The sequence below is a fragment of the Falco punctatus genome (genome assembly GCF_963210335.1).
Source record: "Falco punctatus genome assembly, chromosome: 5".
Lineage (NCBI taxonomy): Eukaryota > Metazoa > Chordata > Aves > Falconiformes > Falconidae > Falco > Falco punctatus.
Window position 1 is genome coordinate 11,274,373 of NC_137584.1, and position 10,856 is coordinate 11,285,228.

The window sequence follows — 10,856 nt, forward strand, 5'->3', positions numbered from 1 at the left end:
CAATAATTGAGAACTACACTTTATGAATAACTTCAAAGGACTTTGGATCAAACTTATTGTGACAGCTGGCTTTCCCCTGGTATTTTAATACTTCTATACCCAGCTTTATCCAAAGCAGGCAATGAACTGAAAGGCAAAAGTAACATAAACTTTTTTTGGACCTTGAAGGGAATCTGAAGATGAGTGTAATTACCAAAAAGAATCAGTTCTGACATGAATAGGCATGTGTAAGAAAAGAGAAGATGTAAAGGTAACTGATGCATGATCAGTAGAAAGCAAAGGAAAATACAAGTGAGGTGCCTATGCTGCAGGTCAAACTCTCAAGGCAATGTCCACTCCACATCTGTTCCTTTCTGTGTCTGGAAGTAATTCTGAAAAGTGAATACATATGGAGTCGTATGTTCTGCAAGCCCGAAGATGTCTGTGGAATTGTTTAGCGTGATTTTCTCCAAAAAAAAGACAATCCTCCCCCCGCCCCCCCCAACAACAACAATATTATTTATTTTAATCATTTTTATAACCCCACCTGTGAAAGGTGGAAAATTAATTCTTTGTATGTAACACATCCAGTGTTCAGAGCAGCTGTGTAGTAGTAAGCTCATTTGTAAATGTTTTTCATGACACTGGTGCTGCCTGTTATTTATTTATTTATGAGGGTCCCAAGAAACATTCATTGTTGAAATTTCTTGGAACAAAATAAAAAACATATAGATAATTACAAGGTCATTTTTTCAGCAGAAACATTACATATCTTTTCCACGATTCACAAAATTTTTAAAAAGCCACATAATAGGTTTCCTTTGCTTTCTAGCTATTCAGCACGAATGTGGTTGTCTATTCAATTCTAGTTAGCCACCTCCTTGGAAACTTCCTGTGGAAAGTTAATAGAGGATGTAACTGATATCCCCATATTTTGAATCCTCAGCCCTTACTGAGAAATAGTCTTCCTAAAAGACAGCTGAAATATTTAAGATGTGTTTTGAATCTATTCTCTTTTTTTTGGAGTTGCAGGAGGAAGAGAAAACCCTTTGAGACATAATTAGTGTAAGGACTATTTAGCTTTTCTGTTTTCAAATAGATGCTCACCAACCACATTCATGGTTGCTTGTCAGGAAAGAACTATTGCCATACATCATTATGAAATTAAGGTCCATTTTCAAGGCACCATTACAGTAGCACAAAGGCATGAACATATACTGGAAAGGCAGTGAGATGGCATTTGCTTCAGACTGTATGCAGCATCTCTCTTTTCTCCTTTGTGACATTTCTGAAACTACCCATCTATTTACACCAGATTATTCCCTACTGTTTGCCAGCTGGGGGAGAGGGAGACAGGATCTTGTGCATCACCCATCACAGATTCTGAAAAATTAGAATTGGAAAAGCTTAGTCAGATGATTAGCCGCATAAAATGGTTGTGTCGGATTATGAACGGGAAGTGTGTTACCAACACATGTGTTGTCACAAGGGAACAGGCAGTGGGTTGTACACCGTGGCGGGGCAAGCTGTCACAGACAAGCATTACAGACTACCTGACCAAATAGGAGAATCAGGCTGACAGATTGAGAGCTAGCCTGTTTGGTTTTTTTTTCATTGCTGAAAACAAGGTCCATGCTAGTGGTCTTGGTAACTAGTGGGTACATCAGTCAGAAACCACAGAGTGAAAGTAATGTGCGTGTAATCCCAGTGAGCTCTAGATTTATTGACCTTTCAACTGATTCATGGGATGGGCCTAATGATGCTAGGCCAAAAACTCCATATGTACAGGGAAATAGCCAGGACTAGCCTTTTCCTGCTTCTTTTCATATATTTTTAGCACTGTATTTTTTTTCTTTTAAAGGAAACAAAGAAAGCAAGGTGGAGGTCAGAGCCAAGGTTTGATCCAAAGAGACCTTCCCCCCATCTGGTATCTGAATTTTGAGTTTTGCACAATTAAAGTCACTTTAATCAATGTTCTCCAAGTCACCCGAAGGTAATACACATAACAGAAATCTCTTGGTTATGTCTATTGCCTGAGGGCTGGAGGAACCTGGGCTCCAAACCTGCTAAAGGCAAATCACTTAAGCTTTTCGTTTCTCCACTTGTGAAACAAGGATGATAATGGTGTCTCTGTGGAAAAAGATGGCTGCATGACTCTATTTTTGCTTCTGTAGATTCTGTAAATTTATTCAGCTTCAGTTCCTCTGCAGTCTCATCAGCTTCAGCTGGAATCGCAATCTGCACCTCATCACCCTCCCAGACCTCTTCCTCAGTCCTTCTGTGCTCGTCTCCCCGACCCTGTGCCTGCTCTTCTCCCCTGGGGCCAGGATTTCTCATGTCAGCAGTGGGTGTATTTTTCCTTTGTTCCCCCACTTTCTTCCCATATACTCTGTGTGTTTCATTTTGTATCCTGCTTCCCTTTAATGACCTTTGGGGACTCCCAGGCTTGTCACTCATGGAAAATAGATTGCACCAAGAATACAGTGCAGGCTGTGATAGGGCAGCAAAGGAAAGATACATATGATGAGGTAAATGCTGGCCCGGAGTCCTGAAGAAACCACAGAGCAGCATTAACATTTCCAGGCAGCTGGCTCAGCAGTGATGTATTCTACTGGTTAAGCGGCGATCATTGTCAGTGTTCTCGGAGCACGGTGCTCTGCAGGAATGATGGGAGTAGCAGGCTAGAAGCACTATGAAAATCACGTGCCTGCTTTGCTTGTGGTCAGGACATGACACAAAGCATGGCTCCAAAAATCTCCTCTGCAGCATCTTCTCCTGGTCCACCTAAAGAGAAACGGCAGCCAGCAGCTCCGAAGTGACTGCCCACCCTGTTGTTTCTCCAGAGGCAAACAACATAATTGCTGCTGTCAAGCCTGTATCACCACAGCATCTTTGCGGTGATGACTGTTCAGTGGTAATTGCTATATACCTAACTCTTTAAACGAGCTACATTGCTGTGACAAACACCAGCTGAAGTCATGTTTACATGCTGACAGACGGAACCTGCAGCCATTTGTGGTTTATAGCTCTGGATAAATAATAGTGCAGACAAACTGGATCTGATTATTCTCACTTTATCTGTTGCATTCAGCAGTCTTACCTTGCTGTAAAGGAAAGAATAGCTAGACCTACAGTGTCTTGGCAGGTTTAATTGAAGAAAGTCTGTATTTAAAGGGCAACAGGTCAGCCCATGGTTTGGGCTCTGTGCCTGTGCAAGGACAAATGAGGATGCAAAATGCTCTTTCCTCACACTCTGTGGTCTTTCCACATGCTATCTTTCTGACTTCATGTCCAGGCATACAATGGCAAATGGGCAAAGGCAGCTTCCCAGTGCTCTACCTCTCCCAGTTCAGAGGCCATCAGGACTGGATTCAGTCACAGTATTAATGGGGAACAGACGGTCCCTGTCATACTTTATAAAACATGCACTGTAACAGACAACGACAACAGAAGGCTGCAACTCATTTATCTTCTTACTGCCAGCACGTGAAGTCATTGAACCCTTCTGCGGGGAGAGCATGGAGGGCAATAATCTGCTGCTGAAGAGCCACACAAGAAAGAGCAGAGAAAGCCCGGGGATCTCTGTACTGCTGCGAGCCAAAGCTGGAAGAGGACAGTGATGGATATTGTGTATTAGGTTGCAGCACAGAACCATGGCTGATGTCTTATGCTACTTAAAGCAACTGCCTAAATATTGTACTGTTCAAAAAAAATTTCCAGTGGTTTCATCCCATGGAGAACTCGTTCCATTGTAGAATATTTTGTACCATTTATTATGTTTCTTAAAGTTAAGAGCTTTTGTTGCAGCATGGGAAGTGACAAAGCACCTTCTGTGCTGCCTCATAATCCTGCCAGTAAGTTTCAAGTGCAGCATTTGTTTAAAGCAGCGTCAATACAGGATGAAAAGTAACAGTCTAGCAGGGAAGAGGTTAAATGTATTTGAACATATTTGTTTTATGGTTTTTTTTTTTCCTTGCTTGAGCTTTTCCTACAAGCTTCTATACTCTCATTAATTGCAGCTGACCAGAAAACCCTATGGGTGATCCAAAAGCTTCAATGGTAAGTTTTTCAGCTTTAGGGTTTAATTGCTTATAAAACCTCCATGCACATGTTGGGCTCAGGGAGGATTCCTGCAGGCTCACCATCAAAATACATTTGATTTGTACTTGCCAACTTTCCTAGTAATATCACATGCTCACGTAAATTACTTCATTAGAATAGAACAAGAACTTAAAAGAGAAGTGAATACATACTCTCTACACTGTTTAAATATGAGTCAATAGTGTAAAAGGACACAGAACAAAATGTGAACACACAGGCATGTAATTAGTTACCTTATGGAAAACCATCACTGATGTTTCACAGTTTCTATTTTCATAATATTTGTTCAGCTTTTCTGTCTTTGAGGACAAACTATTCTCACACGGCTGTCAGCATCTGTGAAATTTTTTCTTGAAAGGCCTAATGCATATTATGGCAATTTTTTTTTGTATTTTTGGTTCTTTTTTTTTTTTTTCCCCAAATACTTTTTTTTCTTTTAAGAAGCAAGCAAACTTATGAAACAAGCTTATGAACCAGACCATACAAAGCTGCAAGAAGACATAAGTTCATAATCTAAAGAAATACTGAGGCAAACTATTTTGACCCTGTTTTCTGACCCAGAATTCTCAAAAATTATGTCAGAGATACCAGGAATTATCTGGCAGTTACAAAGGCTGATAAAAACATTACTATAAAAATTATTTGTTACTGCTGTAGAGAAAATACAGAAGTGACATGTGCCCATCATCTTTGAAGTTAATAGGTTCATAATTGGGAAGATTTTGTTGCATGGATGTAATGGAAGACATGGGATCAAGGTTTGGCTTCTGCACCATTACATTAAATCCTACCCTATGGGACAGGTAAAATCCAGAATATATTATTTAGTGCTCTCTGGACTTTATTACAAGTTTGTGCAAGTTAAAGCTACTTTAATATACATTTGGATATTAAACTGTCCCACGTACAAACCGTTCTTCATTTGGAAACTTGACTACATACACAGTTTTTTGGGGTGGGTTTTTTTTTTTTTTTTTGTTTGTTTTTTTTTGTTTTTTCCTTTTAATACCTTGTTGTCCAGCAAAGGGAAATGCCAGTTTTAATAATCCTTAAAGCTGTGACATAGTACTGTACTGAACCAGTCATAAACTTAACATTTGTGTCCAGATACACCTCTGAATTTCTGGAGTTTCTTATGACACTGTTGCATGTCGAGCAGACTCCAGGCACACTTGGGGAACAGTCAGCTATAAAAAAAAACAGGAGAAAGAAAAGGAAAAACCAAAAGGGGGATTCAGAATGTTTTGCTTTCTTTAGCCCCTTTTAAGGGTTTTACCCTCAGTCCACAGAACTCTGTTCCCAGTCTCACACAGCTGCTTCTCACTCCTTGATCTCCAACTTGTATCTTTTATCCAGTGTTCATCTGCAGCTCCAGAGAAGCCCTTGATAAGCAGACGGATACCTCCTTCTGGAGGGATATCTGGCTTATCTCCTGCTCCTGTGGGCCATGGAATCCACATGAGAGAGGTCTAAACCCTCATACAGTCACTTACTGTGTCTGCCATGTCTGGAGGCAGTAGTCTTAAGGTGAGGGGTAACAAATAGCAACTTAGGGCTTAATGAGCATACTTGCCCTTCCTCACAGGGCTCTGTTGACTTGCACTGCCTAACCACAGAATCACGGAATGGTCAGAGTTGGAAGGGACCTCTGGAGATCTTCTAGTCCCACCCCCTGCTAAAGCAGGTTTGCCTAGAGCAGGATGCACAAAATTGCTTCCATGCAGGTTTTGAATGTTTTGAAGGAGACCCCATACCCTCTCTGGGCAGCCTGTTCCAGTGCTCTGTCACCCTCAAAGTAAAGAACTTTTTCCTCATGTTCAGATGGAACTGTCTGTGTTGCAGTTTGTGCCCGTTGCCCCTTGTCCTGTCACTGGGCACCCCTGAATGGAGCCTGGCCCCGTCCTCTTGAATTCACCCTTAAGGTATCTGTAGACATTGACAAGATCCCCTCAGTCTTCTCCAGGCTACACAGCCCCAGCTCTCTCAGCCTTTCCTCAGCAGGGAGATGCTCCAGTCCCCTCAGCATCCTCACAGCCCCCCTCTGGGCCCTCTCCAGCTGTTCCCTGTCTCCAATGAACTGGGGAGCCCAGAACTGGACACAGGACCCCAGATGCAGCCCCACCAGGGCAGAGCAGAGGGGGAGGATCATCTCTCTCTACCTGCTGGCCATGCTGCTCCCAATGCCCCCCAGGGTCCCATTGCCCTTCTTGGCCACCAGGTCACACAGCTGGCTCATGGGCAGCTTGCTGTCCCCCAGAACCCCCAGGCCCTTCTCCGCAGAGCTGCCTTCCAGCAGGTCACCCCTGGCCTGTGCTGGTGCATGGGGTTGTCCCTCCCCAGGTGCAGGACCTTACACTTTCCTGTGTTGAACTTCATTAGGTTCTTCTCCTCCCAGCTCTCCAGCCTGTCCAGGTCTCGCTGAATGGCAGCGCAGCCTCCTGGTGTGTCAGCCACTCCTCCCAGTTTTGTACCATCAGCAAACTGGAGGCTTTCTCTGAGAGACTGCTTCAAATGTGTGAAGTCAGGGAATTCTTGATATTTGTTCAACTTGCACAGTTTGCATATGGTTTATAGATTAGTTTGCGGCTGAATCTTGAACTACACAATTGGAAAATGCCTAATGCACTTTATTAGAGTAAATAATGATGTGAGACGATGAAGAAGAGATGTTTCAAATAGCACTTTTACTTAGGGAGACACATAAAGGTATTCCAAAGGCTGGGAAAAAAAAAAAAAAAAAGGCTCCAAGCTGTGCTCAGGATGCTGCTGAAGCTGTAACACAGGAGAAACTTCTAAAAGCCAGGGACAACAGGCTGTGAGGAAATAGTGTATAGAAGCACAGAGACAGAAAGGAGATTTTAACTCCCATTTCAGTCAGAAAAATATCCTTTTCAAAAGTGCTGCTCTCCAGACTGAAAATGGCAGTCCCATCAGTTTTCACCGTAAGCATAAACCAGTGAATGCTGTTCACGGTAAGGGTAGAAACCTTGATCAGAAAAGGGGGAAAGATTTACCAAATGTCAGTGTACTCATTTTCAGTGTTTGGAAATCTGACAGAGTCCCCTATCCAACTCTCAGCCATCCCAATGGAAACCCTCCTCTCCAACCGATTTCACTGGGATCCAGACTGAGCCTGTAGAGCAGAACTGGTGCAACCAAGACGGAAAGTTAAGATCATGGCAAAATTCCTGTAATCTGCAGCATTTCTGGGAGGCTCATTTGAAGTTTGTGCCCTTCCACTCACATACTCACTGTACACCAGCCAGACAGGATACTCAGACTTACCGACTTTCTAAATATTTCTTGAAACCTCTGGAATGTTCTGGGCAAGATCCAGGAACTGGAAAAATATAATCGTGGAGCTTCATGAGAGAGAGAAAATAAAATAATACTGGTAATTATTTGAAAGCACTAATTTAGAGTGACTGAGGGAACCCGAAAGCTGCTGAATGGGTGGAACAGCTGGGTGAGGTTCCAGAGAGAGGGACTTGTGCTGGAAATCAATGCCATGTAGATGAGACTGGAGGTGTCGGGCTCACACTGAGCTCTGCCTCAGGTTTGTGAGAACTGGTAGCAGCCATGGGCAGTGCCATCTAGTGGGTCTGGGACACCTTTTAGCCATTTCTTCTGGCTGTTGCAGCAACTCTGAGGTCAGCTGCCTGAACCGGGCACTAATGGTTCTGTAGCTGAAGGGTCCGGTACACTGATTTTCTCATTTGCGTTGTAAAGCATAGCTGCAGTGATAAATATAGGGCAACACGTAAGATGTCTGGAAGACCAGAACTTACAAAAAACTGCATGAGACTGAAAAACAGCATATGCCCTGTGCCAACATGGGAGACATACTCCTGAAAACTGTAAGAAACGGCCTTAATAGGGCACCTTAGGTTTTTACCTCTCCAAAATGAAGAAGTAAAAGAGCCAGAGGCAAAACAGGCCAAAAGCACATCTCTCTTTCACGTCCCACCAGCACCTGGTGGGTAGGACAGTTTTCTCTCCCTTGTCTCTCATTCCCTCACACTGATCTGGGACAGCTAGAGCTGAGATGTTTCTCTCATGCCTGTCTGCTGTCCCTTGCTTCTGTAATCAGTTAGATTGAGCATCATGATGGGCTCAGGAAGGAATTTTCCCCCAGCTCTGATTAGGAAGGATCTTCACATTTTTAGTGAAAGTATAAAATCTCTGACGTGAGGAGATGCCAAGAATATCGCCTGTGGCTCTTCTTGTAGTAAAGGTCTGGAAATTATTATAAGATGTTGGGAAATACTCTGAGGGTTTTCCAGTGTGGGAAAGAGCAGAGTTGTTTGATCCAGCAGCATGTTACCTGGTTGTGGACAGGGGATGGACTTGATGATTCATGTAATCTCTTCTAGTCTTTTGTTCCTCCCTCAGAGTTTGCTCCATTCTTCTTTTTCTTCCAAGGAAAGAAGAGTGCAAGATTTCATCCCCTGGGTCAGTTGCATGATGCTTTCTCACTTTGTTTAGCAACATGAATAACTGCTGCTCATGAGATAATTCACCCGTGTGAATTTGCTGGGGAATGCACAGCCTGGCAACCCTTGCTTACTGTGCAGTGTGCTTAGACGTGGTTTTGAAACCATCAAGGAAGGCTTGTTTGCCCTAGACAGGGGTCTGCCTTTTGAAACTGGTGGGGTGTAGGTGTTCATGTTCCCTGAAATAAAAGTTGCCTGACATGTCAGAACATGGTTTCCTTAATGTATGTGCAGAGGATCCTGCAAGCAGATTGAGAAACAAACAAAGGCAAATCAAAGGTACCGAGGAGAGACAAATGTTGGAAGTAACAAGTGAAAACTTCAAATTAGTGATAGAAAATACTTCTTTTTTAGCTTTAATGTGGCCTCAACTATATCTGCCAGAGTTATAATCTGCCTCTGCAGTTTCTTTCTTAAATATTAAAGGAACAGACAAAGATTGTCATTTGTAAACTTGTGCTTGGATATGGCTGTTGATTTTCTACCTTAGCATGCATAAATTTTGTTCTTAATATAGCTGCAAATAGAGAAACATCTTTCTTCCAAAGTAAGAATGCAGCCTCATCCAACTCAGATCCAGTATGACTTGATTCCCACTCTTCTGGTTTGAGGTTCCAATTTTTTTAAAGTAACACTGATAATGTTATTAATTTGAATTGATTTTATGAAGAACATTGAATCAAGGACATAATAAAGAATCAAGGACATAATAAATGCTGGAGAAAGAGAGGAACAGTTGTGATTAAAATAAATAGGCTGTATTTGTTCTTTATCAAGCTCTCCTTGTGCACACATGCATATAATTTTTTCATTTAGCAAAAAAAGGTATAGCTATATAAAACCTACTTAAAGCATTGTAAAAAAATAAAATAACACCCAAAACTCTGTCTTTTCATTGCAATTGTTCCCTATATACCAGTAGCAATTCTCTATTAAGTCCTAAAAGAAGACTAAATTACTCCATTAAGGACTTCAAGTGCAAATGGTTAAGCAGACATTACAACCTTATAGCAAGGATTTCAGCTAAATCTGAATTCCACAGTCTCAGCTGTGGAAAGAACAAATCCAAGAGTCACAAAGGGATGTTACTAAGACATAGGACTGAATATGCATGACCCTGCTAGTCAGTAAGTGAGCCAATGATTAAATAATATTGTACAGTAAAACTCTAAACACATATTAACCATTTAGCACTTTGGGGCCTGATCCAGGAAAACAATTTAGCATTTGCTCAATTCCAAGCCTGTGACTGGTCCCTTTGAAGTAAATAAAAAAAAGTTAATTGGGGTCAGATTCTCAAAATGGGGGTTTTCTATCTATTCACTTGAGTATCTCCTACACAGAGACAGCTCATGGCTCTCTTCCAGGTCATGTGTGTACACAGTGGTGTGGTGTTTTCAGACTCTTTCATTCCTTTGGGACCTTCCCCTCCCCTCCTTCAGCACGCCTATTTTCTTCACTGCTCTACCTCATACTCTGCTTTCCTAAGCCAGAACTATCCTCATCTCATCTCACCTTTTCCCTGAATTATCACGGGAGTATCTCCACACAGGCAAATATTACCCATCAGTGACCTAGACAGTCAATTGCTCTGTGGCACTCACCTACCTCCACACAGGGAATTACTGATAATCAGTCGTTAAGTTCTGGTGTGAACATGTTCCCATGGACAGACATGCTTGGTACAGACACAGCTAGACCTGCTCCCCCGGCTGCCACCAGCCAGCTGTAGTGATTACATCTAAAACAGGACTCCTAAAGTTAATTCATTTGGTGATCACTGTGTGCAGAACTGGTCTGAAACCACTGCAACACCACTAGCAGTATACAGCACAGTCTGGGAATCTCTGCCTGGAAAGACACGTATATTTACTGGAGAAAACCACGATCCTTAAATATCACATACCTTTCCGCATGAGCCATCAGACACATCTTTCATTTAAGCAGGCACAAAATCAATACTTATTCCCGTAACAGATATCTGACTAACAGGTTAGAAATGTCTGGGGTGAGTCAGCTACTGTCTTCGCTTCTGTCATTCGGTGGTCTAACAAACTGTGAAATACCCACCAGAAAGGGGGAATGAAAAAAAAAAAAAACAAGAAAGAATGTAAATATCCACACTATGTGTAGGAAATCATTGTGAATATACGTGTCTGAAAGCCTTCAGTGTCCTTTTTCTACAACATAGTCAGATGTGTTTCATTGTGTTTAGTCTCAAGCACAGTTTTCCACTCTAGAGCTATACATTTATGTATTTATTTATTTATTTAACTTCTTGTT